This window comes from Saccopteryx leptura, chromosome 1 (assembly GCF_036850995.1).
Source record: "Saccopteryx leptura isolate mSacLep1 chromosome 1, mSacLep1_pri_phased_curated, whole genome shotgun sequence".
Lineage (NCBI taxonomy): Eukaryota > Metazoa > Chordata > Mammalia > Chiroptera > Emballonuridae > Saccopteryx > Saccopteryx leptura.
The window spans coordinates 92,244,820-92,271,457 of record NC_089503.1 but is presented as its reverse complement, the minus strand read 5'-3'; the positions used below and the strand labels follow the sequence as shown (position 1 = coordinate 92,271,457).

The following is a 26,638-nucleotide window of genomic DNA, read 5'->3' as shown; positions in this document are numbered from 1 at the left end:
GACATGCTAAAGATAAGTAGGGCAACATACTACCCCCTATGAGATTTTTCTTGAATCTCCCAATAAAATAAACTCTTCCATATCTAAACTTCCTAAAACTTTTCTTTTTAACTCTGTAATTTTACTTAGCCTATTCATTTCCCTTTAGTTAGTTGAGTATATGTATTATCATGCCCAAGATTTTGTTCTAGAAGATAAGAACTGTAGTTGTTCTTTATGCTAAGTTCCATGGGTACTGACAGATTACTTTGTATGAATCATGCTCGCAATGAATGTTTGCTAACAAATACATATATGGCAAAATTAACAAGCATGTATTGTATACCTAGTGTATACTACAGTTGAGAACATGAAGCATTAGCTCTGATGATCCCTTCTCTCAAGAGGGTTAGGGTTTACTCAAGACAACACACTAAAAAAGAAAGACCATTCTGTATTAAACTTTTGATGTAGGGCATTTCCATGAAACAGAAAGGTCAGAGAAAGCTTTATAGAGACTTGTTGAAAATTATTATTTGTCAAAGGTGGTATTGGTGGATATACTGCTTTCTCACTGCTATTTTAACAAATTATTATACATTTGGTGTTTAAAAATAATACAAAATGACCTTACCATTCTGGAATTGAGAAGTCTGAAAAGAATCTTCTGGAGCTAAAATTAAAGTGTTGGTAGGGCTGCATTCCTCCTGGAGTTTCTAGGAGTGCTTTGTTTTCTTGCTTTTTCTGACTTCTAGATATAACTTGCATGCCTGGCTTGTGACCTTTTAGTGAATCTTCCATGTGCATCACTATGACCTCTGCTTCCATCTTGGGACCCTGTGAATATATTGGGCCCAACTGGATAATCCAGAATACTGTCCCTATCTTAAAGTCTTTAATTACATCTGCAAAGCCTCTTTTTCCAAGTAAGGTAGGTAATATATTCACAACTTCTGGGGATTAGGACAAGGGAATTTTTGTTGAGGTCAATATTTTTTCTACCACAGTGGAAAATCAGCATAAGCAAAGATTTGGAGGTAGAAAAAAGCATGGAGTGCTCACTTCAGCAGCACATATACTAAAATTGGAATGATACAGAGAAGATTAGCATGGCCCCTGCACAAGGATGACAGGCAAATTCATGGTGTTTCATATTTTTTTAAAAATTGAAGTCCTAAAAATACTCAAGGAAATACAAGAAAGCACAGAAAGGCAATATAGAGAGCTCCAAAAACAATTCAATGAACAAAAAGAATACATCACCAAAGAAATTGAAACTATGAAAAGGAATAAAACAGAGTTGAAAAACTCAATACATGAACTGGAAAATGAGGTAACAAGCTTAGTTAATAGAACAGGATACACAGAGGAGAGAATTAGTGACATAGAAGACAGGCAACTAGAGACATTACAGAGAGGAGAGGAGAGAGACTCACGAATTAAAAAATGAGAAAACCCTACAGGAATTGTCTGACTCCATCAGAAAGAGCAACATAAGATAATTGGATATATAAGAAGGAGAAGAGAGAGAAAACGGAATGGAGAACACATTCAAACAAATAATAAAGGAGAACTTCCCAAGCCTGTGGAAAGAATTAGAGCCTTGAATCCAAGAAGCAAACAGAACACCAAGTTACCTTAATCCAAACAGACCTACTCCAAGACACATCATAATGAAATTATCACAAACCAATGACAAAGAAAAAATTCTTGAGGCAGCCAGAGATAAATAAAATATAACACATAAAGGAAGTCCCATTAGGTTATCATCAGATTTCTCAGCAGAAACTCTACAAACCAGAGAGAGTGGACCCCAATATTTAAAATACTGAAAGAGAGGAACTTTCAACCAAGAATACTATATCCATGAAAGCTATACTTTAAATATGAAGGGGAAATAAAAACATTCACAGATATAGAAAAGAGGGAATTTATCACCAGAAAACCCGCACTTCAGGAAATACTAAATGGGGTTATCTAACCAGATACAAAGAACAAAACAAAATTACAAGTCAAAGCTCCATCAAGATCACAATAAAAACAAGATTAATCTGTGACAACAAAAATAAAAAAGGAGAGAGGACAATAATTAAAAGTAGCAAAGGAGGATGGAGTGCAGAAGCACTCATGAGATAATGTAGTACAATGAATATTATATATATCCTTTTTATTACTCAATGGTAACCACCCATGAAAAAACCACTACAGAAACACATGGCTTAAAAAAGGAAACAGAGGAAAAAAGTATGGAATACAACCAAACAAAAACAATTGACAGAAAACAAAAGAGAAGAACCAAACAAGATACAGAGCTATCAGAAAGCAATATATAACATGGCTATAGGAGTCCTTCAAGTGTCAATAATTACACTAAAAGTAAATGGACTGACCTCACCAATAAAAAGACACAGAGTAGCAGAATGGATCAAAAAAGAAAATCCAACTATATGCTGCCTTCAAGAAACACATCTAAGCTACAAGGATACACACAAATTCAAAGTGAAAAGTTGGAAAATGATTCTCCAAGCAAATAACATCCAAAGAAAAGCAGGTGTAGCCATACTCATATCTAAAAATGCTGAATACAAGACAGCAAAGATAATCAGAAACAAAGATGGTCATTTCATAATGATAAAGGGGACATTGAATCAAAAAGACATAACACTTCTTAATATATATGTACCAAACCAAGGAGCACCAAAGTATATAATACATCCACTAACTGATCTAACAGTAAAAACTGATAAAAATACAATTATACTTGGAGACCTCAATACATTGCAGATGGCTCTAAATTGTTCATCCAAACAGAAAATCAATAAAGAAATATGGGCCTTAAACGAAACACTAGAACAATTGGATATGACAGACATCTACAGGACATTTCATTCCAAAACACCAAAGTATACATTTTTCTCCAGTGTACATGGAACATTCTCAAGAATTGACCATATGTTGGGCCACAAAACTAACATCAACAAATTCAGAAAGATTTAAATTAAACCAAGTATATTCTCTTACTATAAAGCTTTGAAACTAGAATTCAATGGAAAAAAAGAAGTATAAAAACCCACAAAAATGTGGAAATTAAACAACATACTTTTAAAAAATGAGTGGGTCAAAGAATAAATAAAAAGCAGAGATCAAAAGATACATACAGACAAACGAAAATGACAGTACGGCATATCAGAATCACTGGGATGCAGCAAAAGCAGTAATAAGAGGGAAGTTCATATCACTACAGGCCTGTATGAATAAACAAGAGAGAGCCCAAGTAAACCACTTAAATTCACATCTTAAGAACTAGAAAAAGAAGAACAAAGGCAACTGAAAACCAGCAGAGGAAAGGAAATAATAAAAACTAGAGCAGAAATAAATGAAATAGAGAACAGAAAAGCTATAGAAAAAATCAATAAAACAAGGAGCTGGTTCTTTGAAAAGATCAATAAAATTGACAAACCCTTGGCAAGACTCAGTAAGGAAAAAAGAGAAAGGACTCATGTAAATAAAATCCAAAATCTAAGAGTAGAAATCACCACAGATATTATAGATATACAAAGAATTATTGTAAAATATATAAATACTATGAAAACCTATATGGCACCAAATTTAACAATCTGTAAGAAATGGATAAATTCCTAGAACAATACAATCTTCCTTGACTGAGTCATGAAGAAGTAGATAGTTTAAACCAGGGGTCGGGAACCTTTTGGCTGAGAGAGCAAGAATGCCACATATTTTAAAATGTAATTCCATGAGAGCCATACAACGACCCATGTACGTTATGCATTATCTAATAAAAATTTGGTGTTGTCCCGGAGGACAGCTGTGATTGGCTCCAGCTGCCGGCAACCAGTAACATGAGTGGTAGGAAATGAATGGATTGTAATACATGAGAATGTTTTATATTTTTAATGTTATTATTATTTTTTAAATTAAAGATTTGTCTGCGAGCCAGATGCAGCCATTATAAGAGCCACATCTGGCTCGCAAGCCATACATTCCTGATCCCTGGCTTAAAAAGACCCGTAAGCAGGTGGGAAATAGAAGCAAGTATCAGAAACCTCCCAAAAAATAAAAGTCCAGGGCCAGACGGCTATACTAGTGAATTCTATCAAACATTCAAAGAAGACTTGGTTCCTATTCTACGCCAAGTCTTCTCAAAAATTGAAGAAGCAATACTTTCAAACACATTTTATGAGGCCAACGTAACTATCATACCAAAACCTGGCAAGGACAACATAAAAAAAAGGAAACTACAGACCAATATCTCTAATGAATGCAGATGCTAAAATACTAAACAAAATACTAGCAAATCAAATACAACAACACATTAAAAAAACAATTTATCATGATCAAGTGAGATTCATCTCAGAATCACAAGGAGGGTTCAACATACATAAAATGGTTAACGTAATACACCATATCAACAAAATAAAGAACAAAAACCATATGATACTATCAATAGATGCAGAAAAGGCATTTGATAAAAAAACAGCATCATTTTATGTTTAAAACACTCAACAAAATGGGTATAGAAGGAAAATATCTCAATATAATAAAGGCTATTTATTACAAACCATCAGCTAACATCATATTAAATGTCATAAAAATGAGGACTTTTCCTCTAAAATCAGGAACAAGAGCAGGCTGCCCATTCTCTCCACTCTTATTCAGCATAGTGCTGGAAGTTCTAGCCAGAGCAATCAGACAAGAAAAAGAAATAAAATCATTCATATTGGGAAAGAAGAAGTAAAGATTTCACTTTTGCAGATGATATGATCCTGTACATCGAAAACACCAAAGACTCCACAAAGAGACTATTAGAAACAATAAACCAATACAGTAAGGTTGCAGGATACAAAATTAATATACAGAGGCCTACTGCCTTCCTATATGTGAACAATGAAACATCAGAAAACGAACCCCCCAAAATAATTTCTTTTACAGTTGCAACAACAAAAAAAAATGCCTAGGAATAAACATAACAAAGAACGTAAAGGACCTAAGTAATGAAAACTACAAAGCATTGTTAAGGGAAATCAAAAAAGATACAATGAAATGAAAAAATATTCCTTGTTCTTGGATAGAAAGAATAAATATAGTCAAAAGGACTATACTATATTACCTAAAGTGATATACAAATTTAATGCAATTCCTATCAAAATTTCAATGTCATTTTTTAAAGACATGGAACAAAAAGTCACCAGGTATATGGAACTATAAAAAACTCTGAATAGCTGAAGTAATCCTAATGAAAAAGAATGAAGTTGGGGACATTACAATACCTGACTTCAAATTATATTATAGAGCCACGATAATTAAAACAGCATATTATTGGCAGAAAAAATAGACACTCAGACCAATGGAACAGAATAGATAGCACAGAAATAAAACCACATATATATGGTCAAATAATCTTTGATAAAGGAGCCAAAAACACACAATGGAGAAAAGAAAGCCTCTTCAATAAATGGTGCTGGGAAAACTGGAGAGCCACATATAAAAGAATGAAACTTGACTACAGTTTGTCTTGTACCAAAATTAATTCAAAATGGATCAAAGCCCTAACTATAAGACCTGAAACAGTAAATTACATTAAAGAAAGCATAGGTACTAAACTCATGGACCTTGTATAAAGAGCACTTTATGAATTTGATTCCAAAGGCAAGAGAAGTGAAGGTAAAGATAAATGAATGGGACTACATCAAAGTAAGAAGCTTCTCTACAGCAAAAGAAACTGACAACAAAACAGACAGCCAACTAAATGGGACATAATATTTTCAAACAACAGTTCAGATAAGGGCCTAATATCCAAAATATACAAAGAACTTACAAAACTTAACAACAAACAAGTAAACAATCCAATAAAAAATGGGAAGAGGGCACAAACAGACACTTCTCCCAGGAAGAAATACAAATGGCCAACATATATATGAAAAGATGCTCATCTTCACTAGCAATTAGAGAAATGCAAATAAAACTACAATGAGATACCACCTCACGCCTGTTTGATTAGCTATTATCAACAAGACAGGTAATAACAAGTGTTGGAGAGGCTCTGGAGAAAAAGGAACCCTCATCCACATTTGGTGGGGATATAAAGTAGTACAACCATTATGGAAGAAAGTATGGTGGTTCCTCAAATAATTAAGAATAGAATTACCATATGACCCAGCAACCCTTCTACTGTGTATATACCCCTAAAACTCAAAAACATTGGTACGTAAAGACACATGCAGCTCCATGTTCATTGCAGCATTGTTCACAGTGGCCAAGACATGGAAACAACAAAAAAGCCCCTCAATAAAAGATTGGAAAAAGAAGATGTGATACATATATACTATGTAATACTACTCAGCCATAAGAAATGATGACATCAGATCATTTACAACAGTATGGATGGACCTTGATAACATTATACTGAGTGAAATAAGTAAATCCGAAAAAACTAAGAACTGTATGATTTCATACATAGGTGGGACACAAAATTGAGACTCATTGACATGTGGTGGCTACCAGGGGGAAGAGAAGGGAGGAGAGAGAGGGGCTGGGGGATGGGAGGGGGCATAAAGAAAAAGCATGGGAGGGTATCAACTGAATAATAAAAAGATCAAAGGGAAATATAGAATATATGTAAAGGAGTGTGGCAAATGGAATTGCCAGTAGGCAGGTATGAGTTACAAAGGACTTTAAAATTTAGGACAGGAGATTTAAATTTAATGCAGTTAATACCAGGAAACCATTCCAAGTTTTTGAGATTGGCTAGTGTTGTGAAATGGTGTTTATAAGAGATTAGTTGTGCAGGAGTTTTAGGATAGCCTGGTGGAGACAAAGTTTGAAGACTGAAAAATGCATATTTGGATATGTTACTATGCATAGTTTTCTTTTTAGACATATAGACACTTAGTAATCTTTTATAATGTATTTGCTTAATTAAAAGCTTGAGTTAGAGTGGCAATTATTAACAAAAAGCAAAACAACTTTTTGTTGATCCCAGTACTGACTTAAATTATTTTTACTTTAACCTTAATTAATTATGTACAAACAAGAAATTAGCTGGATTTTCATATATATAATTTATATATGATGATGTAGTAAAAATTATTAATAAATTAAATGCCAGAATTGAATAAAACTGATCAAATTTAATTTTAAAATATTAAGTTATGTGAAATATTCTTCTGAAACTAAATTGTACTTGCTATACTGTAGGTTTATATTTTTAATTTTAAATTAGTACTTTATTTAATTATTTATTTATTTTAGTAATACCTCTTTTTCTGTGCATGCACCAATGATAAAACCAACATACTCTTGTAGCCCTGGTTGGTGGTGCAGTGGTAGAACGTGGCCGTGGTCACTGGCTCCATCGGGGCTAGTGCTCCACCCCAAGGGCTCTGGCTGGACACTCAAGGTTGCCGGTTTGAACCCTAGCCACCCCAAGTGCTCTGGCTGGACACTCAAGGTTGCCGGTTTGAACCCCAGTATAAGGGAATATATGAGAAACAATCAGTGGTACAACTGAGTGGAGCAAGTTAATGCTTCTTTCTTTCTCTCTCTCTCTCTCTCTCTCTCTCTCTCTCTCAAAATAAATAAGTAAATAACATGCTTTTTGAACCTTTAGATGAAAGTATGCAACTTCTGAGATTTTGCAGTCTACCAGAAACCATTTGCATATTTAATGATTTAATAACATTGACAGATTTTCATTTCTTTGGCATTAAAATATTTGTAAACAGACAAGGAGGAATAAAAAGTAACACTGTCAAATGCAAAGTTTGTCTGTTTAACATGATTATTTTAGAAAAATATAACAAGTCAACGAAAGTCATATTTTTTCCAATTAAACGATTTAAAAACTGTGTCCAAATTAATATTTTAGCTTTATGAACTGAACTATAGGTTTTACTACCATCTCTCAGGAGGTAATTCTGGAGCCATTTTTTTTCTACTTGAACAACTGTAAAACCTTCCCCATGTGTTCTGTAAGGTGATGTGTTTGTGAATAATCTTCATTTGGAAAAGAAAATATTGCATTAGAATGTTTTAAAACAAGACATCCTACCTTCACACTCCAGGATGGGATGGTAGAAATAAGATGGAGGCTGTGACAGCAGGCTAATAAATGTCTTTGTTTCTTTTATTTCCTTGTCTATTGTTCATCACATATGTTTCAAAAATAAATCTTACATTATAGAAAACCAAGTATAGTAAACATAGAGAATCGTCAGATATTTTAGCTTCCTAAAGGAGTAAGACCAGTAGCAGTAGCACTTTAAAAATAATTAATTAAATTGGGGGAAAACTCAGTAATAGTTGTGGGTTGAAGTCCATGTGTTGAAGTAGTTTAAAGAAAGATTTGTTAACATTTAAACCTAAGGGAAGGCAGTATTTATTGTTTATGGAAATTTAGAGGACAGATATGATCTGTGCTATCCTTTAATATTAATGTCATGTATTAGAAAAGGTTTTATTTCTATCAACTAGTAGTAACATAATTGATTGCTGAAGGTTGTTATGCAAGATAAGATTCTTGTTATCTGCATTTCAGAAAACACTGTCTCCTGTGTTATTCCATAGAGAAGTAGGTAGCAGTTTTAAACCACTGAAGTACACACCCTTGACACTGTGCATTTTAATTGACTGATTTGATTCTTCACCATATAAATTATACAGAAAAGGAACTCAAAAGATGCTCAGGGTTTAGCAAATAATGAGAGAAATTTCATTATCACCGCCGGCCAAATCACAGAAAAAGGTACAAATGTGCTAACACAACATGGCAAGGCCAACCTGCAGAATGACATTGGAAATTGGTAATTTTCAATAAACTCATCCATATCCCCTTTCTTGCATCTAGCTGGGCATGGAAAATTTTATTTTTTCTCCAAATTCTTGTCAACTCATCCAAATTCGCCTTTAGTTAAACAGTAACAGTGATTTCCATGTTCTCTGAAGCCCTATATTAAAATCATGAAATGACAAGTATGATTCTTTAGGAAATTTTCTGCGATTGAATTTTTTTCTGATAGGAGAAGCATTCTTTCTCTCTCTCTCTCTCTCCCTCTTCCCTCTCCTCTCTCTCTCTTTCTCTCTTCTTCTCTCTGCCCCCCCTTGTGCTCTCTGATTTTTTCCTTCCTTCCTTCCTTCCTTCCTTCCTTCCTTCCTTCCTTCCTTCCTTCCTTCCTTCCTTCCTTCCTTCCTTCCTTCCTTCCTTCCTCCCTTCCTCCCTCCCTCCCTCCCTCCCTCCCTCCCTCCCCCACTCTCTTCCTTTCTTTCTATTTTACAATTCAAAGTTGAATTAGAGATAATTTTAGTCAACTTTGTAATCTGAGGCCCAGGTAGCTTTAATAGTGCCAGAGCCAGAACCTGATCCTGGATTTTTCTGAAATAGGTGTTTCTGTACCACACATATTATACTTCCTTATAATATAAGCTCTAGTAAGAGAACAGACAAATGCTGTAAGCCTTGGCCCATATATACTAAGCATTTGCTGTGTATAAGGTGCTATAATCAGTGTTGTGGAGGGAACCAAGTTCAATGAGACAAAGGTTATTTCTTGATGTAGTTTGCATTCTACCAGGGGAAATAAGTCATGTATGCATGCTAATCACCTTAAGAGTTTCATTTTCTTGTTCTAAATCCTAGGTAAAAAGGAATTAAGTCTAAGGTCATCTTTTACTTTATTCTTCTTTCTTATTATTGCATATCTCTTTAATTAGAAGTTTATCTTTGAGGCCCAGGCAGGGGCCATGGGCCAGCATAGTAGGATTAGCCTCCTCTGCCTTACTCCCTGGTCACATGTAATTCACAAGCGCCCCAAGGTTGGAAAACATCCCTCTTCCTCTTTGCTTACAAAACATAGCATTTTAAAAAAGAATCCTACTCATGAAATCTAAAAAAGAGAGAGAGAAAACATAGAAGCATAAAAACAAAGAACAGTTTATACTGACCAAGTTTCTTGTGCTAATGTTTCTGAAAGTGCAGCCAGTGGTTCATTGGATCAGGGCAGATCCGTGCCTCCCTTCTCTGTACTCCAAAACCTTGGAAAGGCACCTAGAGAATTTCCTACTCCTGTTCCTTCTTTGTGCCAATTTTGGTTAGGGGAAGATTGGAACAGAATTTCTAGTCTACTCTAGAAAACATATACAGCTAGTGCTCGACTTACGATCATGATTGGTTCCGCCAGACTGGTCGTAACATGATTTGGTCATAAGTTGAGTAGGCTATATGTACAATACTGTGAAATGATGTCATAAAAATCTTTAAGTCATATTTTATCATAATTTTCTTTCATTATTGTTATATATCATAATTTTCATTGTTCATTTTATGCCATTTGTATCATCTCTACACCATTTTGTTTTTTATTTTTACATTCGTCAGGTTTAAGTAAAACACTGCATTACCAGTACAACTGGTTTAATATTTGCAAAGATAGTTTCCTTTTGGTAGACATCTTGAGAGGGGTTTGATGAAAAATATCCAAGACACAAAACACAAATTGCTGTACTGAGTCTGGGATAACAATTAAAATGGTGCATGCAGAGATGGTAGTGATGCTGGAAGCTGGTCTGCACTGTCATATGCCCAGCTGGGCAACGCTTGTGCTGCCAGACGCAGAGCAGTGGTGGCTAGTGATTGTGGTTGTAAAGTTGAATGATCGTAAGTTGCATAGGTCATAAGTCGATCAATATTTGTAAAATATAAAGCTGCATTAACTTTGTAAGATAGAACGCAATCGTTACCTTTCTATGGGTAGTTCCAATAACACAAATAACACTCTTAGGTATTTGTTTATTCCTTCAGTGAGACCCTGCTTCTCCAGTGTTCACAGTAGCAAAGGCTACTTCTTCATGAAGAGTTATGTGAAATTTAAGAGTTGTTCAGAGAAGAGCAGGATTACCCTGTTTGAGATGATGAGGGTAGATAAATAATAACAATGACTACAATAATGATTATAACAGCAATACTAATATCAGCTACTGCTTACTCTCTTTGCTTATAGCAGAAAGTAATGTAATATCTTTTTGTATGTATTTTATTTAACGCTTATAACACTTACATGGAAGTATACTAGTATTATTTCCATTTTACAAATAGATGCTAAGTTAGTGGTTCTCAAACTTTTTGAAGTCGGAGTGCATTTAAAATCCTACAAATAATTATAGGCACACTATGTACAAATTTCTGAGAAATATGTTATAACAATTAAGTCAAATATTAAAGAAAAAATATAAAGTTCAAGTGTGTTTTTATGATAATTAAATGAAATAAGTACAACAAAATTAAATTTATTCTGACATTAAAAAACACTTATATGTTACATTTTTTGTTATGCTCTTTAGAATTCCTAAAAAAGAGGGGTTAAAAAATAAAAAAAAATGACATCTTTTTATATATATAGATACATTTTTAATAAGATTTAGTAAATTCAGCAGGTCCCAGCATGAATGTGTTAAGTTTTTTCATTCTTGTGTTTATGAGAAACATGAGCCTGATGTGTCCTAGCGATTTCTTCAATGTTTGGGCATATATTTGCAAGGCAAACTCTCATTTCCTCATCAATACATTGAAGCATTCCTCTATTTTTACTCTTAATTGTGTTGAGGGTAGAAAATCCTAATTCACATAAATAGTATGTTGAAAATTGTAGTAAAATGTTCAAAGTTTTTTTAGATATAGCCACATATTGTTCACTTATAGAAATCCAAAAGGCCTCAAGAAACAATTCCTTATGTTTAATCATCAATCCCAAAACTCCACCATACATATCATCTTAACTTTACATCATTCAAAGGATAGAAGAAACTTGCTTCCAGTCTTTCCCGGGAACATGGGGGGTAGTGTAAACAATCCAGCACCACAATTTAACAACATTTTACAACCTAATCAGGCAAGTGAGGTGGGGGGTTGGGCAGACTGTCAGCTTACAGCCAATTCCCCATACCTTTGTCCCCCAAAAATCTAAACTCCAAAAACCATGTTGGTTTTTTGGTCCCCAACAGGCACATATTTCTATGGAATACCATAGGGCACACCTGGAAATCTTCTAGGGCACACCAGTGCTCCCTGGCACACACGTTGAGAACCACTGTGCTAAGTTAATTTGTCTGAGGTCCGTAAGTATAATAATAGGTGTTTGATTTCAGTGCAGATCTCTGACCTCAAGCCAATACTTCCATACTCATTCCACTATTAACAATGCCTCTCTTGAAAACGGCAGCATTCTAAATTTATTAATGGGTCGAGTAAGGCAATTGATGCTCTCTCTGCCTTGCTTTCTCAGTGCACTTACGGACATCTGTGCACACTATTACAACAGTTTGCTTCCTTTTAGAAGGAAGAACAGGACAAAATACATAATTCTTCATTCTAGTTTATTCTGTCTTTAAGCACATTTTTTTCTACAGTACCTAATGAGGAGGAAACCCAAAAATACATACTTAAGACTTGCTTTTAGAAATTTTCTTCTTTTTGTTGCAAGAAAGCGACCCAACGGAGGATAGACAGATAACTTTATTAGAGGAAAAGAGAATTTATTAAAAAGCTGGTGGAGCACGCGGGGCTAGTAGCTCCAAAGACAGGTGCTCCCAGAAGTTAGATTTCTTACATCTTATATACCCTTTACAGACACAGGGACATGCAAGGGGCTCGTGATCCCTTTGTCTAGAGGTCCATGTCAATCACTCGATTTCAGGATGGGAGGAGGTTTAGGTGAGGTCAGAAAATAAGGGTTGGAAATCACTCATTAAGATCTTAAAAACTTTTGGCCCTGGCCGGTTGGCTCAGCGGTAGAGCGTCGGCCTGGCGTGCAGGGGACCTGGGTTCGATTCCCGGCCAGGGCACATAGGAGAAGCGCCCATTTGCTTCTCCACCCCCCCTCCTTCCTCTCTGTCTCTCTCTTCCCCTCCCGCAGCCAAGGCTCCATTGGAGCAAAGATGGCCCAGGCGCTGGGGATGGCTCCTTGGCCTCTGCCCCAGGTGCTAGAGTGGCTCTGGTCACGGCAGAGCGACGCCCCGGAGGGGCAGAGCGTCGCCCCCGGTGGGCGTGCTGGGTGGATCCCGGTCGGGCGCATGCGGGAGTCTGTCTGACTGTCTCTCCCCGTTTCCAGCTTCAGAAAAATACAAAAAAAAAAAAAATTAAATAAAAAAAAATAAAAAATAAAAAGATCTTAAAAACTTTTAAGAAAAGGAGAGAAGAAGGGGTTTTTCAGATAATCTCCTGTGGGCTCCCTTTCCCCTGCATTCCTCCTTGCTTCTTCCTCAGTGGAGGAGGGATGAGTGGGGGGTCTGACTTCTTCTGTCTTTCTTTAAAACTTTCTAGTATGAAAACCTCTCCATTAGCAAAATAACAGCTGTTCCGAAGCAGAAAGGTAATTTGCAATTTCACTGACCACTGTTAGCTGGTGTTGCCTAGCCCTCATTGTAAATCACAGGCAAGCATAAAAAAATTTTTACAAACTTATTTGGCCAACATTCTACCCCTTTTGCTTGCTTGGCTATCTACACCACAGGCTTTCCAATACAGGGAATGAGGTACAGTATACAAATAAACTAAAATAACAGTACAAGTCATACAAATTCAACAATTACAAAGGTGCCCTTTACAAAATCTCTCTGAGCGCTTTGCCTAAAACATAAAAGGTCCTTGAAGCTTCTTTCCACCAAGAAGAAAAGCTTCTTGGTTCAGGGCGGCTTCCTTCCCTATTTTCACTGTTAGTTTGTAAGTTTTATTTTATAGAAAATTTGTTATAAAGAAATTCTTTTCTGTATACTATAAATGGTGATTTTTTTACCATATGCAAATTATACTTTAATTTTAAAAACTAGAATAGAAGCTAATTTTAGATAATAATAAGCATTGTTAAGAGAATAAAACAGGAAAATGAGATAGAGTGAAGAAAATGTTTTTTTTTTAAACTTGAGTGATTTTCTCATATTTGATTTTGAGCATTTTTAATAGCTTGTTTGGTTCAAGAAAAATTGCAGTTACCGTATTTGAAGCTTAAATATACAATATAGAAAAGGAAATCCCAGTTTTAATTCCTTCCCAGCACATCTCTGCTTTCAGAATTAGGGATGCGTTATCCTCAGAACATGCCTGGTCTTGGTAAGGAGAACCATAACAACTTATTTCCTTGTTATATCTCAAGATTGATGCTAGTGGTGTATGTTTATGTTTCGAGGGGTGGTAAGGCTCACACACTTGTAGAAATCTTTTCATTAAGACTAGAGTCTGGGCTTAGCAAAACCTTGGAGAGATCTGCTTTCATTCTTGTAGGTTAGCACAAGGACTCCAGTCCATTTTTCTTTTCTTATTTTCAAAGAGAACCTTTTTAGAGGGGAAGAGAGGCAGCAGCTTCCTTTCCCTTTATAAGCAAAGAAATTTCTTCTTCATCTTCTCCTCTCCCTCTTTCTCCTCCCCTTTCTCCCCCTCCTACTTCTCTTCTCTTTCTTCTTGTCCTTAAATCTATCTTTACAGTAGGAGGGACAGGGCTTTCCTTTTCTGACCTGTGACCTATCCCTTGGACTGGAGTGGAGCTGAAATGAGGGTTGACGTGGGTATTTTAAAGGTAGTCTTGGTGGCATTACACATCCAGTGACAACAGGAGATGAACCCTTTTAATTTTTGTGAGTTAATTCAGCCATTATAACATTAAGGGAAAGAATAGACAGTGATACTTTTTCTATTTGGAGTTGTGATATCTGACAAACTCAAATTTTCTGAACTCAGCCAAATCTAGAAAGGCAAAAACTTCTGAGATACCAAAATGCAAGTTACAGAATCCTTATCTCCCATGCACTTTACAGAGTTCACTAAGCCCTCACTCAGTCTTGTATGTGTTTGGTTGTCTGGTTTCTCAACTCATAGCAGATTAACTATAATATATTAAAATGTGGTGAGAAGAATTGTCTCTAATAACAGCAGCATAATGGTGGAAAGCCTGATGTCAATGGAGCTCTAAAAAAGAAGATCTAAAATGTAGAAGACAGGAACTTTAATGGTATGACATTAAAATATGTACTTTTTATAGATATATAAGGTGCTGGGCAAGTACTAGATAATTCACGTTAGTTCTCTTCTATTTTTTCTCTACAAAACATTACTGTATCACATTGCAGTACAAAAATTAGTGTTCATAATATCACCTTGAGTTTTGAGAAAAGTTTTATGATCAGGGTGCTCTATATAAAATAAAAGAGCAGTGTATGTGTATATGATAAGCTAATTTTAGCCAAAATGTTAAAATTGACATATATTTTGGTATTTAAAGATATGAATTTAAGTACTTCATAAAATTGAGACATGTTGGACAGTAATAATAGCTACTTCTATTAAAGGCTATTTTAAGCACTTGACATGCACTGGTGTGCTGCAGGAAGTTTTAAAACATGCAATACTTGACTGTTTAGTCAAGGGCACTGACCTTTTTTCTTTTAGATTGTCAAATAAAAAGTGGCAACAGTCAACTCAACAATAGCTGTCTGGTGTGAATGAATCAAAATTATACATTTTTTTTGTCAGGTTGGCAAAAATATATTAAAAACCGAGTTCCTTCAGGACAGGAATCTGTGTGACTAACATGAAATTTTTGGCCATTCCTTTTGTGTAAATAGATGCTTTGTAAACTTTATGGATTTAATTGTTAATTAAATCCTTTGAAAATTATATTGGCATTATGTCCTTGTAATTTATTTTTTAACAGGCTAGGGATGAGATATGCATGAGATTCAGCAGAACAATTATACAGACTAAATTGGACGGTCAGCTCAAGTTAAGTATGAGACAATATCTATTATCATCTTTTGGTCATAAGTTGCTATTCTTTAGGAAAGTTTAAATATTTTTATTTTTAAAAGCCTTAAAACAAGACTTAATCAGATTTATTTTTCCCAATGGACCCGTAGTGAATCGCCTTACCATTTTTTTAATTTAAATTTTATTACTTTTTTCTAAAAAATTACTGATTGATTTTAGAGAGAAGAAGGTCAAGAGAGAGACAGAAACATCTATCTGTTCCTGTATGTGCCCTAACCAGGGATCAAACCAGCAACCTCTGTATATCAGGATGATGATCTAACCAACCAAGCTGTCTGGCCAGGGCAAGCATTTTATTTTTTAATTATAGTTTTGTATTGAATATTGTATGGAATTAAGTATTATTTTGTATTAGTTGCAGGTGTACAGAATAGTGGTGGACAATTATATACTTTACAAAGTGTTCCTCCCAGTATTTCCAGTACCCATCTGGCACCATACATAGTTCTTTTTTTTTTTTTTAATTTTATTTTATTTTTTATTTTTTTAAAGTTATTAATTTGTTGGGTTTTTTTTTTATTTTTATTTTATTTATTCATTTTTTTAGAGAGGAGAGAGGGAGAGAGAGAGAGACAGAGAGAGAGAGAGAGAGGGAGGGAGGAGCTGGAAGCATCAACTCCCATATGTGCCTTGACCAGGCAAGCCCAGGGTTTTGAACCGGCAACCTCAGCATTTCCAGGTCGACGCTTTATCCACTGCGCCACCACAGGTCAGGCCATACATAGTTCTTAATTCTGATTTAAAACAGGCAATTCAGAACAATGTTGGTTCATAGTTAGGTGTCTGATAATCTTATCTTTATATGTAAACACATTTATAGTTACTACAATCTTACCTTTATTGAAATCTGAATTTGTTAATTTTGCATCATGTCAGCAGTTCAAATTATTATAACAATAAAGTACAGTCCCTAAAAATATGACAAAAGGAGGCTAGAGCTAATTTTAATTTAGACTTTTTAGATTTCATAACCTACTTATTTTTATATGTGTTCAGGGAATCCTTTAAAGGAGTGGCAGGTGGTCCAATAGATCATTTTTAAATCAACTTGCAATTTATGCAGCAATTGTCTATGCAGATGACATAAAAACATTAAGTCCCCAGGTTACTTTACAAAAGCCTATTATGTAAATGAAGTGGTCAGAGATATATGCATCTAAAATTTTGACTTCAAGAAGTGTGAGTGGTCATGGCATAATGATATTGCTAGATGTTTCTTGGATCTAGGACTAGACTAATATTTTATACCAATGAAAATTGTCTGAGGAATAGTCCCAACTATCTGCACTTTATCTTTATCTGTCTTGTAAATTTCGTGCTTCTAGTCTTTAGCTTTTAGGAGACCAGCCATCATAGACATTTAGAATTCAGTCGAATTCAGACAGACCTAGGTTTAAATCCTTAGATCTGTCCTAAATCTCAGGTCTTGATCATGTATCCCTGGAAAGGTTTCTTAATCTCCCTTAGTATCATTTTTCTCATTTATAAAACAGAGATAATAACAGTATCTATTTCATAGGATTGTCAAGAAGATGAAATGGAATAACTCACTGGAATTGTGCTTAGAATATACTAAGTTTGTAATAATGTCACCATTATAGTGCCCTGAGTCCTTCACTGTAGTATCCTGCCAAATCTTTTCAACTTTACAAATTGCAAAATGATCTTAAGCTACCTTTTCTGTCCTGCCAAATAAAATTATTCATTTTTTCAATATAGCTGATAGAATTCAAATAGATCTTAGAAGGAAAGCAATTTAATTATATTAATATTTACTGAGATGTGAGTCATTGGTAGCCATAAGCATTTCAAGAATTATTAGTCTTTTAGAGATTTATTTTCTTCAATCTAATCTCTAATTGTTGAAGATGTAGGCAAGGAAATAAATTAAGGTAAAGGTTACAGATAACAGAGAAAAGATACTTTTTGGCACATAGCGTTCAGGTTGATTGGCATTGCTCTGAGGCTTATCTTGGCTTCAGCAATGAGAAGTCTTATACTTCTGTTAAAGTTTTTTTCTTTCCTCTTCTTTTAAAACATACATTTTCCAAAAATTATTAACTCTTTAGTAGAGACAGTAAGTCCTGCATTAGTAAATGAAGATTAAGAAAATGATAAGATGGGTTGAGGGTTGGGAGAGTAGGAAATTAGTTGGTATTTAATCTTATGACTATTCACAAGGCTAGAGAAATAAATACATTAATTCACTGAGTACTGGGTTTGGACATATAGGTAGATATATAGCAGTTCCTTTAGCTAATTCTCTAAGTAGTAAATAGTCCATTTTAGGAGAAACACACCTGTTATTTGGAGATGGGCTTTGCTTTCTTTTTTTTAATTTTTTTAATTTTTTTTTTAAAATTATACAAGCTTTATTGTTCACTTGATACATTCAGGTTCCCTAAGGTTTTTTTTGTTTTTTTTTTTTTGGTTTTTTTTTGTTTTTTTTTTGTTTTTTTTTATTTTTCTGAAGCTGGAAACGGGGATAGACAGACAGACTCCCGCATGCGCTCTACCGGGATCCACCCGGCACGCCCACCAGGGGGCGATGCTTTGCCCTCCGGGGCATTGCTCTGTCGTGACCAGAGCCACTCTAGTGCCTGGGGCAGAGGCCAAGGAGCCATCCCCAGCGCCTGGGCCATCTTTGCTCCAATGGAGCCTTGGCTGCGGGAGGGGAAGAGAGAGACAGAGAGGAAGGAGAGGGGGAAGGGTGGAGAAGCAGATGGGTGCTTCTCCTGTGTGCCCTGGCCGGGAATCGAACCTGGGACTTCTGCACGCCAGACCGACACTCTACCACTGAGCCAACTGGCCAGGGCGGGGTTTGCTTTCTTAACAGTGGAAAGCACTATGGGAATTAGTCTTCACTGTTCAGTTTAAATGAAAAGAATGTTCAGGTGATGGCTGAGTTTTCTTGCATAGACAATTTAATTGGCAATCAGGGAAATGGGCAGAGCTCTGACTTCTACTTTTGTTAGTAGAGGTTTTGGAAGAAAAAGTAATGAGAAGAAAAAGGAGCTGGGTGATACATTGCCACAGGTCCTCATTTTAGTAAAGTGTTAGCAACACTGCAGTCGCCATGATACTTGCCCTGAGACACAGCTTAAGGTACCAGGCATGTTTCTCAGATACTTAATGGAAATTTTGAGTATTGCAGACAGAATTTGACACAGTGGAGCCAAGACATACTAAATATATATAATGGGGTAGAGTAGAATGGCATTTTCTGGGTACAGAAAGCTTTTACAACTGTTATTTCACTCATTCTTTTTTTTTCTTTAAGTGAGAGGAGGGGAGATAGAGAGACAGACTCCCACATGTGCCCCAACCAGGATCCACCTGGCAACCTTCTTCTGGGGTCGAAGCTTTGCCGATCAGGGGCCAGGCTCACAACTGAGCTATTTTCAGTGCCTGAGGTGGAGGCTCCATGGAGCCATCCTCAGTGCATGGGACCAACACGCTTGAATCAATTGAGTCATGGCTGCAGGAAGGAAAGAGAGAGAAAGGGAGGGGGAGGGAAGGAGAAGCAGATGGTCACTTCTCCTGTGTGCCCTGACTGGGAATCAAACCAGGGGCTTCCACATGTCTAGTCAACTCTCTACCGCTGAACCAACCAGCCAGATTCTTTAAAACTAATCATTGAAATTCAATGGATTGTTTTACCTCTAAATTACAGACATGAAAAATTAGATTATTAAAAGTCACAGTTTCTTAGTAGCAGAATAAAGAAAAAAAGAGGTCATTGTTTTCTGTTTTTTTTTCTATTACCATATTTCTTTTGTAAAAAGACAATAAAAGAAAGCAATGCCAGATTTCAGTGGTGACTTTTACCTAACATTTAAACAAACATTAATACCAGCTCTCACAAGCTTATCTTACAATTCACATAGAAATACAAGGGACCCAAAGAGCCAAAACACTCTTGAAATGTGAAGGGCTCATTTTTTGATTTAAAAATTTATTGCAAAGCTCTAGTAATCAAGATAGTATAGTTCTGGCTAAAGGAGAGATATATAAACCCAATGGAATAAATTTGAGAATCCAAAAATAACCCTAAAACATTTATGGTCAATTGTTTTTTACACAGGTGCTGAGATAATTCAATAGGTAAAGAATAGTCTTGTTTTCAACAAATAATGTTGGAACAGCTGGAGAATGAGTTTGGACCCTCCCCCCCCCCAACTCACCCTATGTAAACAAGTTAACTCAAAATGGATCATGGACCTAAATGTAAGAGCTAAAACAACAAAGCTCTTAAAGAAAACATGATATATGATTTCATTTATGTGAAATGTCTAGAAGAGACAAATCTATGGAGACAAAAAGTAGATTAGAGTTACCAAGGGCTGAGGAAGGCGGGGAGAGGGGCAGGGATTTGCTGCTAATAAGTATGGGGGGGGGGTTGGTGGGGGAGAAATATTCTAAAGTTAGTTTGAAGCGATGATTGTACAACTCTGTAAAATTCACTGTGAAAGCTACTGAATTCTATACTTTAAATGAGTGAATTTATATGTATTTTAATAAAACTTAAAAATAAAGACAGTGGAGTCTCCTCACCTGTATATCATGTCCTTTTGACTATGACTTTCTTTCCTAAATTTTGTCCTGCACTATACCTAGTTGATTACTACTTCTGGTTTTATTAAAATTGTCAGATAGATTTGGTTTATATCATGTAGTTCTTAAGAGAGTCTTAAATGGAGGCCACTATTTTCTTTGGAATATTATATTACTATTGAAAACATGACTGCATATATTTGACCAAAGTTTTAAAATGGAGTTTTGGAGCTGATGGGAGTGATGATTTATATTTTGTGGCCCATGTTTTTCTACTTTATTTTTCAGAATGCACTCAATCAAAAAAAAAAATCCCATAATAGCTATTTACTGGCTTGCAAATACAACAGCTAAAACCATGAACCACTAATTGCTACCTTATTTGAACCTCTGTAATGTTTCTTTTTCTAGAATTTATGTGACTTAGCATATGTGGACTTGTATAGACTTAAATATAATATGCATATTTACATATTATATATTATATATGTCCTAAATCTGTAAATTATTATCTCTAGAAGACAAAACTTCTTAAGTGAGGAGCTGAGAGGCAGAGGGACAGACTCCCGCATGCACCCCAAACAGGGTCCACTCAGCAAGCTCCCTACCGGGGACGCTCTGTCCATCTGGCCCATTGCTCTGTTGCTTGGCAACCGAGCTATTTTCGTGCCTGAGGTGAGGCTATGGAGCCATCCTCAGCACCCAGAACCAACTTGCTCTAAGACATGGCTGCAGGAGGGGAAGAGAGAGATAGAGAGAGAGAAGGGAGAGGGGGAGGGGTAGAGAAACAGATGGTTGCTTCTCCTGTGTTCCCTGACCAAGAATCAAACCCAGTACATCCACATGCCAGGCAATGATCTACCACTGAGCCAACCAGCCAGGCCCTAGAAGACAAAACTTTTTAAAGTTTTTTAAAGACCTAACACAGTTCCCTACATATATAAGCTAATCAGTAAGTGTTTCAGATGGATAGTTTATGTGCCAGTCTCTACGCCAGGAAAGAGGAGTATTAATCCCTGTGAGTGGTCTTAATTGATAACTCAGAGAGTTATAGAATGGATTAAGATAAAGGATGCACTGTACCTTCTTACAAGGTTCATCATTTAGTAGTTAGCTTTTGTCCAGAAAATGGTAGGTCTTTGTAAAATACATTTGCCCTAGAAGACTTTGACTTCCTGGAATTCTAAATAAAGTTCAAAATATCATTTTTCCTCCTATAAATTATTAAAAGCAGAAAAAAATGTAGAAAATACTTGATATTGTACAAGTATCTTTTTTATTTTTATTTTTTTAAATTTTTTTTTACAAAGACAGAGAGAGAGTCAGAGAGAGGGACAGATGGGGACAGACAGACAGGAATGGAGAAAGATGAGAAGCATCAATCATCAGGTTTTTTGTTTTGTTTTGTTTTGTTTTTTTCTAGTCATAGTTTATTATTTTTTTTACAGAGACAGAGATAGAGAGAGAGAGAGTCAGATAGAGGGATAGATAGGGACAGACAGACAGGAACAAAGAGAGATGAGAAGCATCAATCCTCAGTTTTTTGTTTTGTTTTGTTTTTTATAGTCATAGTTTATTATTTTTTTTTACAGAGACAGAGAGAGAGAGAGAGTCAAATAGAGGGATAGATAGGGACAGACAGACAGGAACACAGAGAGATGAGAAGCATCAATCCTCAGTTTTTTGTTGCGACGCCTTAGTTGTTCATTGATTGCTTTCTCATATGTGCCATGACCGCGGGCCTTCAGCAGACTAACTCCTTGCTCGAGCCAGTGACCTTGGGCCCAAGCTGGTGAGCTTTTTGCTCAAGCCAGATGAGCCTGCGCTCAATCTGGCAACTTCGGGGTCTCGAACCTGGGTCCTTCTGCATCTCAGTCCAATGCTCTATCCACTGCGCCACCGCCTGGTCAGGCTGTTCAAGTATCTTATATGTGCAAGGTATAATATGGTAATAAGGTAGAATTTTCAATAAACAGGCAAACATGTAAACAAGCATCTTTCATAGGAGGCCCTTGGCAGATAACACACTTTTATTCACTAATGGTAATATTTTAAAAGCATTTTTTAGATTTTCTTTTGGAATTTCTGTCAAAACCAGCATACAAATTGCATGAGCAAACATTCTTAGTAGTTTTTAATCATTTCTGGTTTATAACCAAAATTATATTACTCAGGTTAGTCAACCACTTTATTCTAGGCTTAGCTGAGCATCACTTACCTAGCTTCCAAAATTATATCCACACTTGCAACAGGATGCCATTCTACCATCAACAGTTTTTCTTTTTTCTTTTCTTTTTTTTTTTTACAGAGACAGAGAGTGAGTCAGAGAGAGGGATAGACAGGGACAGACAGACAGGAAAAGAGAGAGATGAGAAGCATCAATCATTAGTTTTTCATTGCGCGTTGCAACACCTTAGTTGTTTATTGATTAATTTCTCATATGTGCCTTGACCGCGGGCCTTCAGCAGACTGAGTAACCCCTTGCTGGAGCCAGCGACCTTGGGTCCAAGCTGGTGAGCTTTTGCTCAACCCAGATGAGACTGCGCTCAAGCTGGCGACCTTGGGGTCTCAAACCTGGGTCCTCTGCATCCCAGTCCGACGCTCTATCCATTGCACCACTGCCTGGTCAAGCTTTTTTTTTTTTTTTTTTTTTTTTTGTATTTTTCTGAAGTTGGAAACGGGGAGGCAGTCAGACAGACTCTCGCATGCGCCCGACCGGGATCCACCCGGCATGCCCACTAGGGGGTGATGCTCTGCCCATCTGGGGCGTTGCTCTGTTGCAACCAGAGGCATTCTAGCGCCTGAGGCAGAGGCCATAGAGCCATCCTCAGTGCCCGGGCAAACTTTGCTCCAATGGAGCCTTGGCTGCGGGAGGGGAAGAGAGAGACAGAGAGGAAGGAGTGGGGGAGGGGTGGATAAGCAGATGGGTGCTTCTCCTGTGTGCCCTGGCCGAGAATCGAACCTGGGACTCCTGCACGCCAGGCTGACACTCTATCACTGAGCCAACCGGCCAGAGCCATCAACAGTTTTTAAAAATGGGTTTTAAGCTTTGCTATATAACAGATGTGTGTCTCAGCTCACTGCCAAGCACATCGTGAGCATTCAATTAAATGTTGCTTGAATGAGAGAGGGAATAAACGGAATTACTAAATGAAGGAACAGGTTATCATGTTTTTTTTTGCTTTGTACTCCTTTAACATATAACAATATCTATATATTTCTCAAAAATCAATTATTTTATATTCATAGTATAAGTTACTGATTCTATGCTTGCTATTTGAACACTTAATCTTTTCTGTTCATGAAATGGCTTTTGACCTATTTATATTGGTATATATTCTATTCATTTATATACCTCTGCCTAATCATGAAAATAAAATCTAATTAATAATGTAAAGGAAACTTGTTTCAGATTTCTCACCAGCCTTCCATGCCTTTCCTGTTATGACTTGTAGAGGTCTGTGATGTGTTCAGCCCATTTCTAAATATCTGTATAATAAACATCATTGGGCTTACAGATTTCAATACATTTAGCTAGTTTAATCAGCACCCATATCCTTTAATGTTTTGTCATAGTTTCCAGTAGTCTTATTTTAGTGGCTTCTGTTCTGGTAATTAGATTAGAAATGACCTTCACAGAGACAGAAGATACTGCTGAAACTCTAACTTTCTAGAGTCATTTATCATATTCCCCATCCCATTTAATAAATAGATGGCATTTCTTATTTTAAGAAGTGTTTACTTCTTACAGTGCTTTTCAAAACGTTATTTTTTGCTTAGCTTATTCTTCTGCTAGCCTCCTAAAAAATAGGAGCATTTGCTGAAATAAAGGAAAATACAGTGGATTTTCAAAATTTTCTAGGGCTCTCCCTTTACAGACTCAGATTTTAATTAACACTTCACTGTTCTTTGTACTACTGAAATTTACTAAGGGCATCTGGAATGAAATATCACCTCTTCATAAAGCCTCCGTTGATGGGCTCAGCTTAAATGATCTGTCTTCCGGGTCCCCAGAGCTCTCTTAGCTTTGTTTGTTTTGCTGTGTATTGCACTTATGTGTATGCAGATCTCAGTTGTCCTAAATAATAAAACATTAACAATAACTGCTATTGATTAAGCATTCTCTTTGAGCCTGACACTTTATATATAAAATCCTATTTATTTCTTAAAATTACCTTGTGGTGAAAGTGTTATAATTACCTTCATTTTATCTCATACATGTGTGCATATGATTATATATATATGGTATATGTTTTATACACACACATATAATGTCATGATATTTATAAAAATTATTAAGCTGTAATGAAAAGTCATGTAAATTACTCTGTACAAAATACCCTTGGGCCTTATATTTTCTGCTAAGAACTTTTTTTCCTGGCATCTAATGCTTTTGTAGAGATATTTGAAACTAGCCTGGTTTTGTTCCTTTGAAAGGACCTGCTTTATTACTACTTGAGTACCTGAAGAATTTTTTACTTAATCTTGAAGTTCAATAACATTTTCCCTGGATACATTGTGAGCCATTCCTATGTGAAGATTAAATCCTCGTGATACTTCACCATAAGTTTCCCATATTATATTTTTGAATAGTTTTCTATTTCATTGGGTAGTTCTCTATTTCAGGAAAACAGAAAATTATTTGGGGCCATGGCCAGTTGGCTCAGTAGTAGGGCATCAGCCCAGCGTGTGGAAGTTCCAGGTTCGATTCCCGGCCAGGGCACACAGGAGAAGCGCCCATCTGCTTCTCTACCCTTCCCCCTTTCCTCTCTCTCTATCCTTCTCTTCCCCTCCAGCAGCCAGGGCTCCATTGGAGCTAAGTTGACCCAGGCGTTGAGGATGGCTCCATGGCCTCCGCCTCAGGTGCTGGAATGGCTCTGGTTGCAATGGAGCAGCGGCCCAGATAGGCAGAGCATCGCCCCCTAGTGGGTATGCCAGGTGGATTCTGGTTGGTTGCATGTGGGAGCCTGTGTCTCTGCCTCCCAGCATTTCACTTTAGAAAAATACAAAAAAAAAAAAAAAAAAAAAGATAATTATTAGGTGCTGAAAAGGTACTAGAAAATATAAGGAGTAAAAATATATATATATATATATAAGGAGTAGACATCTACCTGCAAAAAAAAATGAAGCTAGACCACCAACTTACACCATTCACAAATACAAACTCAAAATGGATGAAAGACTTAAATGTAAGCCGTGAAACCATAAGCATCTTAGAAGAAAACATAGGCAGTAAGCTCTCCGACATCTATCACAGCAATATATTTGCTGATTTATCTCCACTGGCAAGTGAAATAAAAGACAGGATAAACAAATGACACTATATCAAACTAAAAAGCTTTTGCACAGCTAAAGACAATAAGAACAGAATAAAAAGACAAACCACACAATGAAAGAACATATTTGACAATTCGTCTGATAAGGGGTTAATAACCAAAATTTATAAAGAACTTGTAAAACTCAACACCAGTAAGGCAAACAATCCAATCAAAAATGGGCAAAAGAAATGAATAGACACTTCTCCAAAGAGGACATACAGGTGGCCAACAGGCATATGAAAAAATGCTCAACATTACTAATCATTAGAGAAATGCAAATTAAAACCACAATGAGATACCACCTCACACCAGTCAGAATGGCGCTCATCAACAAAACAACACAGAATAAGTGCTGGCGAGGATGTGGAGAAAAGGGAACCCTCCTGCACTGCTGGTGGGAATGCAGACTGGTGCAGCCACTGTGGAAAACAGTATGGAGATTCCTCAAAAAATTAAAAATCAAACTTCCTTTTGACCCAGCTATCCCACTTTTAGGAATATACTCCAAGAACACCATAGCACTGTTTGAAAAGGAGAAATGCACCCCCATGTTTACGGCAGCATTGTTCACAATAGCGAAGATCTGGAAACAGCCCAAGTGTCCCTCAGTAGACAAGTGGATTAAAAAGCTTTGGTACATATATACTATGGAATACTACTCAGCCATAAGAAATAATGACATCGGATCATTTACAACAACATGGATGGACCTTGATAACGTTATACCGAGTGAAATAAGTAAATCAGAAAAAATTAAGAACTATATGATTCCGTACATAGGTGGGACATAAATATGAGACTCAGAGACATGGACAAGAGGGTGGTGATTATGGGGCAGGGGGGAGGGGGGGGGAGGGGAGGGGCACAAAGAAAACCAGATAGAAGGTGAGGGAAGACAATTTGACTTTGGGTGATGGGTATGCAACATAATCAAATGTCAAAATAACCTGGAGATGTTTTC

At 36.4% G+C, this 26,638-nt stretch overlaps 1 protein-coding gene and 1 non-coding gene across 2 annotated transcripts in view; both read left to right on the top strand.

Moving 5' to 3' along the window:
* Positions 1-26,638, top strand: part of GUCY1A2 (guanylate cyclase 1 soluble subunit alpha 2) — a 324,452-nt gene that overhangs the window by 157,922 nt on the left and 139,892 nt on the right. The gene's annotated exons all lie outside the window — the stretch shown is intronic.
* On the top strand, positions 1,034-1,140 carry LOC136390206 (U6 spliceosomal RNA). Its single transcript, XR_010748638.1, has one exon. It is a non-coding gene; the product is annotated as a U6 spliceosomal RNA (small nuclear RNA).